The 10,888-nt window shown below is 34.9% G+C and overlaps 1 pseudogene; it reads left to right on the top strand.

The window, feature by feature from the left end:
• Positions 1 to 4,269: 4,269 nt before the first annotated feature.
• LOC107030193 lies at positions 4,270 to 5,784 on the top strand (annotated as a pseudogene).
• Positions 5,785 to 10,888: the final 5,104 nt, after the last annotated feature.

Genomic DNA, 10,888 nt, shown 5'->3' with positions numbered 1-10,888 from the left:
AATGAGTATGTCTTATTGATTGGTATGGTCTTCTTGAATGTGCATAAGACTTTTCTAAGTAAATTGTATGCTTTAATGAAATGTCCCCTTTTAGAATGATTTTATGATATGTGTGCATATGGTCTCATACTTAGTACAAGTGGTGTACTAATCCCATTGTCTTCCTTTTCTCCAATATTTTAGGTTCCGGTCATTGAAGGGCTTTTGAGACGACTTTGAAGAAAGACTTGGAATTTTCACTCATCCAAGTTTGGTAGGTCCTCACTTTCCGAGGATAATGCCACTATAAAGCTTATGATGTTGTTATAGCTATAAGACATCTAGTTCTTTCTTTTTCATTTGAGTATTAAATATTGTATAGCCTATATGTGGCTTTATTAGCTTGACGTATGGGATTTGCCCAATTTATATACTCATATTTTAGATGGTTATGAGATGAGACATCCGTTTAAGACTATGTTATATCTTATATATCTATGTGTAATAAAAGGAGAAGACTATAAATCTTCTTATATGAAGGGTCTATGTATACTCGATATTAGTAAACTATGTTATGCTAGAGGTCTATGTAAACCTAAAGATATATATAGAAAAGCTTTTAAATTTCCGCATCTTAACCTATGAATGTAATAATGTAAGTTAAGAGGTTAGTCTTAGTCCTCAAAGAGGTCGATGAGCAGATTACATCTATGGGATGCTCCCCGAATGTGACAAACTTCGTACATGAGTATGAGGTTGAAATCTTTAGAGTCGATGCCTCACTTCACCATGTCTATGTAGATTTTTATTCATAATTGTGAAGCATTCCACACTTATTAATAAGAAACTATAAGATGCTTAGGAAACTCTCACTTTCTTCGAAGTCCAATATCGTGCCTCTAGAGTTGTGACTTTACGTCTCTTAGCATCTAATCCATTTATTGTGATTATAGGCAATAAATACTCAAAGTACAGCCGCTCAAAGACTCGACGAAGATATTTCCAATTCAGGAGCTCCTCCCTGAGGTAATCAAGCGCTTCCTCTAAAAGAAGTTGCTAATGAAGACCAAGCTCCGATTAATCCTCCTCCTTTGACGAATTGTGACATAAGGTCTGTCTTTCTCCAAATATCTCAAGCCATTACTACTCAAGCTAAAGCCATGACGCCCCAAGCTAATGGGGAGATTGTACCCTGAGCAAACCAACATGTGGTACCATGGCCTCCCATTTGAGGGATTTTACTAGGATGAATCGCCCTACTTTCTATGGGTCCAAGGTTGAGGAATACCCCAAAGAGTTCATTGATTAAATCTAAAAGATCCTCTATGCTAGGGGGTTGACTACTAGTGAGAAGGTCGAGTTAGCCACTTACCAACTCAAAGATGTGGCCCATACTTGGTACGTCCAATGGATTGACAATAGGCCCTTAAGAGGTGAATCGGTGACATGGGAGATTTTCAAGAAGGCTTTTATTGATAGATACTTTCCTAGGGGGAGCGGGAAGCAAAAGAGGTGGAGTTCATCAACAATAATCAAAGAGGTATGAGCTTAATTGAATACTCCTTTAAATTCACTAAATTGTCAATGTATTCTCCTTTTTGGGTTTCCGGTCCTATAGATGAAATGAACTTCTTTGTGACGAAAGTGTAAGATGACTTGCAAGAAGAATGTCATTCGGCTATTCTACCTTACAATATGAACATTTCTTGTGTCATAGTTCATGCTCAACAAGTTGAAGAGGCTAGGGCTAAGAGAATGAGCAGAGATGCCAAAAGGGCAAGGTCTTTTGATGGTGGTTCTTCTAAGGGCACTACACAATTTTAGACCTACAACCACACTTACTCTTGGCAACGCTTATAAAGTGTTTCCTATAATATATTTGGGTAAACTTTTGAAGTGTATTCTAAGTTTTTTAATTTTGGTTACAGTAATATTGTCAACACTTCTAAAATATATTCTTTAATGGGAGATTTTCAAGAAGGCTTTTCTTGATAGATACTTTCCTAGGGAGAAGCGGGAAGCTAAAGAGGTGGAGTTCATCAACATTCATCAACTAGGTATGAGCTTACTTGAATACTCTTTGAAATTCACTAAATTGTCAACGTATTCTCCTTTTTGGGTTTCCGGTCCTATAGATGAAATGAACTGCTTTGTGTCGGAAGTGTCAGATGACTTGCATGAAGAATGTCATTCGGCTATGCTACCTTACAATATGAACATTTCTTGTGTCATAGTTCAATAGACAAGTTAAAGAGGCTAGGGCTAAGAGAATGAGTAGAGATGCCAAAAGGGCAAGGTCTTTTGATGGTGGTTCTTCTAAAGGCACTACACCATTTTAGTCCTACAGCCACACTTAATCTTGGCAACGCTTACTAAGTGTTGCCTATAATATATTTGGGTAAACTTTTAAAGTGTATTCTAAGTTTTTTACTTTTGGTTACACTAATATTGTCAACACTTCTAAAACGTATTCTTTAATGGGAGATTTTCAAGAAGGATTTTCTTGATAGATACTTTCCTAGGGAGAAGCGGGAAGCTAAAGAGGTGGAGTTCATCAAATTTCATCAACGAGGTATGATCTTACTTGAATACTCCTTGAAATTCACTAAATTGTCAACGTATTCTCCTTTTTGGGTTTCCGGTCCAATAGATGAAATGAACTACTTTGTGACGGAAGTGTCGGATGACTTGCAAGAACAATGTCATTCGGCTATGCTACCTTACAATATGAACATTTATTGTGTCATATTTCATGCTCAACAAGTTGAAGAGGCTAGGGCTAAGAGAATGAGTAGAGATGTCAAAAGGGCAAGGTCTTTTGATGGTGGTTCTTCTAAGGGCACTACACCATTTTAGGCCTACAGCCAAACTTAATCTTGGCAACGCTTATAAAGTGTTGCCTATCATATATTTGGGTAAACTTTTGAAGTGTATTCTATGTTTTTTACTTTTGGTTACACTAATATTGTCAACACTTCCAAAACGTATTCTTTAATGGGAGATTTTTAAGAAGGCTTTTCTTGATAGATACTTTCCTAGGAGAAGCGGGAAGCTAAAGAGGTGGAGTTCATCAACATTTATCAACTAGGTATGAGCTTACTGAATACTCTTTGAAATTCACTAAATTGTCAACGTATTCTCCTTTTTGGGTTTCCGGTCCTATAGATGAAATGAACTGCTTTGTGACGGAAGTGTCAGATGACTTGCAAGAAGAATGTCATTCGGCTATGCTACCTTACAATATGAACATTTCTTGTGTCATAGTTCATGCTCAACAAGTTGAAGGGGCTAGGGCTAAGAGAATGAGTAGATATGCCAAAAGGGCAAGGTCTTTTGATGGTGGTTCTTCTAAGGGCACTACACCATTTTAGTCCTACAGCCACACATTATCTTGGCAACGCTTACTAAGTGTTGCCTATAATATATTTGGGTAAACTTTTAAAGTGTATTCTATGTTTTTTACTTTTTGTTACACTAATATTGTCAACACTTTTAAAACGTATTCTTTAATGAGAGATTTTCAAGAAGGCTTTTCTTGATAGATACTTTCCTAGGGAGAAGCGGGAAGCTAAGGAGGTGGAGTTCATCAAATTTCATCAACGAGGTATGAGCTTACTTGAATACTCCTTGAAATTCACTAAATTGTCAACGTATTCTCCTTTTTGGGTTTCCGGTCCTATAGATGAAATGAACTGCTTTGTGACGGAAGTGTCGGATAACTTGCAAGAAGAATGTCATTCGGCTATGCTACCTTACAATATGAACATTTACTGTGTCATAGTTCATGCTCAACAAGTTGAAGATGCTAGGGCTAAGAGAATGTGTAGAGATGTCAAAAGGGCAAGGTCTTTTGATGGTGGTTCTTCTAAGGGCACTACACCATTTTAGGTCTACAACCACACTTAATTTTGGCAACGCTTATACAAGTGTTGCCTATAATATATTTGGGTAAACTTTTAAAGTGTAGTCTAAGTTTTTTACTTTTGGTTACACTAATATTGTCAACACTTCTAAAACGTATTCTTTAATGGTATAAGCTACACTTTATAAGCGTTGTTACATTATGATTTAATTGGCAACACCTATTTACACATATGACCACACTTTTAAAGTGTGCTATTTTTATAATTATAAAAATAACACATAAAAAGTGTGGCCCTAAAGTTTTCACCTAAATGTTGAATTCCCTCCAGCATATTTTTTACTTTCCCTACTATTTTTAGTTGTCAAAAGAAATATAAAACTTAAATCTTTTTGAAGTTTCAAGTGTTTGCCTTAAATAAGAAAAACCCTCTCAAATGCATAAGAACGGTGTTTTCCCCCTTTTAGTGATTTTTCGTAGGTCACATAAGCAGAAGTATTTCTTCCATCATTCATAAATTAATGATATTTCAAAAGCCGGTCGATGTACAAGAACAGTAGACTCAATGGGTTCTTACACTTATGTGTCGGATCTTTGGAGGAAGAAGCAGTCAGATGTTATGAGTTTCTTCCAAAGGGTGAGGTGCTGGGAGTACCGTCAACTACTTTCTATCGTCCGTGTCACCAGATCTACGAAACCTGACAAGGTACGCCACTTGGGATACAAGGCCAAGAAGTTACATTTGTATTTTATATAGTAATTTACTCGGTATGTTCTTAATGGTAGGATTCAGATATTGTATCTTTTTTGAAATATTTGCCCATAAAAAGAGAAGTGAGTTTGGATATCTAATGGAAATGGAGTTTGAATCATGGTCTCTTTTGATTTATATTTGTGTTCATTAGCTGCCTATGGGTTAAGTCTGTCTCACTGTTGGGTCGTAAAATATTGTATTTGTGTTATGTTTGAGACATACATCTGTGATTGCTGAGTTTCCTGTGAAGGCTTTCATCATTTATGTCAGTTTCTACATGCAAAAGAATGAAACCCTTATATAGTATACTCTATTTCTTTTACTCATTCGAGCAATTGTAAGAAATATTTTCTTCTATAATGTTAAATTCTACATTTTTCATTGTATAGACTAGTTCTGAGTTATGATTAAGACTTTTTCTTTCCAGGGATATGTGGTCTACTGTGTTTGTGTGAAACGCAGTGGAAGGAAAAGGCCTGTTTACAAGGGTATTGTATACGATAAACCCACCAACTAGGGAGTCACCCTACTGAAATTGAAGTGCATCAAGCGATCTGTTGCCGAGGAGCTTGCTGATAGGAAATTTGGTGGTCTTAGAGTCCTCAACTCATACTTGATTAATTAGGTATGTGCTTTAACATATTACCTATTTCTTCTACTTCCTAGTGCATTTCATGTTCTAACATGCTAGAGTGCAAAGCTATTCGGATTTGTAATTGAGACAGAATTGTATTTTATTATCCACTACCGACTTTTAAACTTGATTTCTTTATCCCAATATGGTTTGCAAGTTGGTTGAGTTTATTTTCAAAATTAGCAAGATAACACTCTTTAATTGATATTCTTTCGGTAACTGAGTAATTTTTTTGTTTTTTTCACGTCACTTGGACTTTTTATAAACACTCTTTAATGGTGCGAATAACATTAACCTTAACCTTCTCGTATGGATGATTCAACCTACAATTGGTTTGAGGTATTATTGGTTGATCACGCTCATGCTGCTATTCGCAATGACCGAAGAATCAACTTGATCTGCAATCCAATGCATAAGCACAGAGAATTGTGTGGCCTCAATTCAGCTGGTAAGAAATACAGAGGACTCTGAGGAAGAGGACATCTCCACCACAAGGCTCGGCCATCAAGAAGCGCAACCTGGACAAGGAACTACACTTTGTCTCTCCGCTGTTAACGTTGAATAGCTTGACGTTTTTGAGAGATTGTCGATTTTTTTCATTATCTGGTTTTAGCCCTTTTATTTTGAAACATTTAGTTATTTACAATTTTGAACAACTAGTTTTGTATTTGAAGTATCCATGTTTTTGCTGGGCGAGTCTCTTGTACTCAATACAATAGATTCTAGTACAATTTTATGTTGAAAGCATACATTTCCTTGAAAAAATATTATTTCAGAAAGCAAATTGTAGAATGGTTTGACGTTTTTCTAAATTTTTCACATTCCTGGGTTTTCACTGCCTACATACGAATAAACCTCATATTTTTCTCTTTGTTCATCAGGTACAAAACGAAATGCTTCACTTAAGAAGAAGATGTCTTAAAGTTGCATCACACTGAAAGGATTTTATTGGAATAGAGTTTATCAGGTAGATGTTTCTACCTTCAAATGTCTGAATTTATTTTAATTTTGTTTGTGGGTATTTTTTAATGTTGTTTATATGATTTGTGTTAATTTAAGTGAGTGCAGCTTGTAGTAGATATACACAAATAAGATTCTTTGGCATGGGCAATATTCATTATATAGGAATGAGAATTTCTTTATTATTAGACCAAGAAACTGATTCGAGGTTCTCATGTCAATCCTATTTGTAGTATACGATTTGGGTTGCTTTGTCTGTATTAATTTATGAAACTCAAGTTTCTTGTATTGGCTAGAAAGAATTCTAGCTTGTAGTAGTATTAAACCATTAGATAACAAAGCATATCTCCTTTTCACATAGATTTATTTTTTACCAAAGTTAAATTAGACCAATCAAGCGTTTCTTTTTATGCAACTTTTTGATGAATTTCACATTATTAACTGTTTCTAATTTATCAGGTACATAAGATCAAAATGTTGTTGTTTTCTTTACCTCAATGAACTTACGTATCCTCTATCTAAAGAGTGTTATCAGGTAAATCCAAAAACATTTGTATCCCAATTCTAATTGGTTTAAAAAGTATCTAAATTTATAACTTTGTGTGTCTAAAAGAGATTCTACGTTATGAAGTAATACTAAAAAAGAATCATGTCTTTGTTTATAAGGACAAGAAGTTATTAAAATTTTAATAACGAGACAACTCTCTTGATTATCTTTAATCAAGAGAGTTTTGAATCCTCATTCTTTTATTCATTGATTATCTTTGAAATTTTAATGTTCTTGTCAGCATATAAAAATGAACAACAAGTAAAAAATTTTAAACCAACACAAATGTCGATAGTAAGTAAAAGAATACTTTGAAAAAATATTCTTTTTAGTTGATGCAAGTTTTGATATAATCATTGTGATTAACCTTTTAAAAGAAAAGTATTTACTGTGACTAGGACAAACTTTTCCCTGCAAAGAATTACTCTGTTCTTGAGAATTAAGGAATCATTTGAAAATATTTGTGGTTTCTATTTAGTTGTCTCACGTGACATTCCATCTCATGTTTCTCTTTTCATGTTTCCCTATTGGTTTCATGAAAATTAAATAAGACAACTATGTCAATAATATTTCGCAGAGGTAGTTATAAGTGCGGAGCGGCTGAAAGAGTATGTCTTTAACAAAATTTGCACGGAGCTGCTCAAGGGGCCATAATGTGTTGTCTACATGCATAGTTCTTTCCAGAAGGAGGATAACAACCCTGTATTGACCATCTTGAGGTGTATCTATGAAGAGCTCTCTTCTGACTGTAAGGACAAGCTTCAGGCTGTATACTTTGTGTATCCTGCGCTCCCGTCAAGGCTTGTTCTTGGAACTCTAGGCAGATTTTTCTGAGTGGAGGGTAAGTAGTTTCTTCGTTAGTTAAAAATCTGAACATGGTAATTGTAGATCTCACATTTGCCCCTGCATTTTTAGTGGAGATTGCACATATTTTAGTTACATATTTTGGTTGATTAGTCCAGATTCCAATAATATTAATTACATTGCACTTTTGACCCTCTTATTTCCGAGGAACAAGATTTTGCTCATCTTGATTCACTACAGCTCTTACGCCATGAATTTGGATCTAACAAATTGGTTAATCAGATCTTCATATTGTTGGAAAATACTTTCCAGGTAATTTTTCAAAACTCCATATTAGTTATCTTAAGTATACTTAAATATTACTGACCACCAATTAAATGTGCTATTTATTGTATAATTATAGTCATATAACATAAAAAAAATTAAACTATAGCTATATTATTTAAATGTATATTGAAGTTTGCCATATTATGTAGTTTTTCCTCTTTTCAATCCCCTTTTAAATTTTCAATTTGCAAGATCAATTTTTGGGCCTTATACGCAACCCACAACTTCATAACAATTCCCAGCCCACCTCAACTTATCCCAAATAAAACCAAATAGCACAACATAAACACATACCACCCCTAACTCCATCTAAGCCCAACGCTTAACCCATACGGACAACCAAACCGACCCGACCCGACCCCATCACTTTTCTTCTTCGCGCGAGATCTGACCTAGAAATGCGTGAACAACAACGCTAGTGAAACCCAAAATTCGCGAAAATTTATAGCATACAACGGCCATACTCGACAAGCCTTACCATGTCTTCTTCGCTCCAAAATACAAGGAGAAGTCACGTCCAAAAGTACTCATGTATGCCCTCTTCTTCTTTTCCTTAAACTCAGCCGACTCCAGCTCCAGGCGGCGCGCCTGCTGTTCAACATTCGCATCTCGTCCCCATTTCCTTTTCTTTCGCTGAGTTTCAGAGCAAAACTACAACTCTCCATTAATTTTTTTTACTGTTGCCTCGAAAAGGAACTAGTTGATTCGAAATCCAACGGATTTTGCCCACTAGTCGCCCAAAAATTTTCTGTATAAATAACCCTTTGCATTCAAGTGATGAGGGAAAGTTTTTGAATTTGGATTCTTAGAAGAAGATTTGAGGTTGACTTTAAAGCAATTGTAACTTCTACACTTCAAATTTTTATATCTAACTTCCTAATTCTATGTTCCGAGAAGATCGACGCTCGAATTTTCCTGGCTTACCATTCGTATTTGAAACTCGTGGTAAAAGAATCACCCCTCTCAAGCTCGTTCGTCCCAGTTTCTCCTCAAAGAAAGGTAACCTCTTCAATTCGTTTATCTCGAATTTATATCTATGAGATTGTGAAATCTTTATTTCTGTTTGTCTATTGCTGTTCATATGAGAAATTTATTTTATGCCAACCAATATCATGTTCTTATCAGTAGTGTAGTAATGTTCTTGCTAAGCTTCTCGACGCTATTCATATTCGTTCAAATCTTAAATTCTTGCATAAGTTTCATGCGCTCTAGTTTTGGTTTAAGCTTTTCAAAGTAACACTCCTCCCGACTTCAATTCGATTTTGTTTTAGATTATAGTGATTTCTTTGTGTTATTATGAAGAGTTATTTTGTGTCTTATTCTGCAATATATTCCTGTGTTGTTACATTTTTAGGTCGTTTCGTTGTTTAATTTAGAAATATGATCTATTTGGTTTGCTTTGATCCCTTAATCATAGAGTGTGCAATTTTTTACTGTAATTGTTATACTCATTTAAAATCGATTCGTACATAGCTCAATAATCATGCTCCATGTCTCTTTTTTTTGTGTATATTTATTTTGCTTAGTGTGAATTCACTTCATGCTTATTTGGTCTCCAGTACCTTAGCATCTTTCCCCTGTATATTCCCTGCTTGATATATGTTATTAAAATATGCATTCAAATACTCCTGGTATATAATTTCTACTTTGAAAGCTAATATGCTTTTCATGTTTAGGTGTGACATGATTATTTGAACTGGTTAATAGAAAGGTTTAAAGGTGCACCAATGTTCTCACTATAATATGATTTTATCTTGATTAATTTTTACCCGATATTGCACCTGCTGTGAGACTAGTTTGAATAGCTCGAGTAATCATCATGCTCTTTTTCCTCCAATCTATTGTTACTTAGGACTTCTTATTTATTTTTTTTGTTTGAAGTCTCGAAACAACCTTATGAAACTTTGATAAATATTTGTCTTGTTCTGTTTGGAATAGTTTGGCGTTCATTTGGTTTCAACTATGTTGGCTATTGACCTGTTTATTTTCTCTAATGTCTGCGCGTGTTCCTTTGGTCCTGACCTTCTCAACTATGTTAACCTCTCATAAAGTCTACAACCTATTGTTCTCGCTTGATAGGATTGTTGTTTATGTCTCTCGGGATTAACCCATGATTTACATCTTTAAATTTCAAAATAGCTAGCCCCTATAAGTGATCTGCGTGTTCCTTCATTCGGCTTTCATTCTGTTTCTTGTCATGATAAATTTTTGGACAGTTGTTTCTCATTTTGTGTTCATTTTTCTATCTTGTGCGACTTTAGCATTTTCGCTACCTGCTCGTTTAGCTTTGCTGTTGTTCTTTAGGACAAATGCTCCATGATAAACTGATTTCCTCCCCTGTTAAATGTTTATCCCTATTTCAATTTAGTCGCTGCTTGGTAATTTTTTATGGATGCCTGTGATTATTCTTTAATTTTGCTTAGCATGGACTGTTAACATTTATTTGGCTCCTAATTCCCTAGGTTCTTGCTATATATATATATATACATACATACATATATATATATATATATNATCGTTTAGGCCAACACTGTACAACAGTTGCTTTGTGGGCATCAAACCAATTTCAATGAAAGAAAGTTGTGAAATACGCGAGTCGACGATTTACGGACCAAGTTGTGACTGCCTTGATAAAGTGGCTGAGGACATAAAATTGCCGGAGCTTCAGTTGGATGATTTGATAGTGTTCTATAACATGGGCGCATATTCAAAATGTGTTGGAACAAAGTTCAACGGATTTGATATGTTAACCACACCTACCTATCTTGTTACCACCAATTCTACCTAAAACTTGGATCATCTACCTATGCTATGCTATGCTGCTTGTTTTCTATGATTAATTTGTTTCCAATCATTAATTTTGTATTATTGTGAGATTAACATATCTATATTTTATTAATTACAAGCTTATTTTCCAAATTGTTCTTTTTTAATTTGTCCACCGATAGTATTATACCTATTACTACGTCCATTCTTCTTTTTGAATGGACGAACTCCTTAGCATTCGTTGCAAGTTATTAT

This window comes from Solanum pennellii, chromosome 9 (genome assembly GCF_001406875.1).
Source record: "Solanum pennellii chromosome 9, SPENNV200".
Lineage (NCBI taxonomy): Eukaryota > Viridiplantae > Streptophyta > Magnoliopsida > Solanales > Solanaceae > Solanum > Solanum pennellii.
Note: the sequence above shows the minus strand (reverse complement) of the source record. Positions and strands in the feature narration are given on the sequence as shown.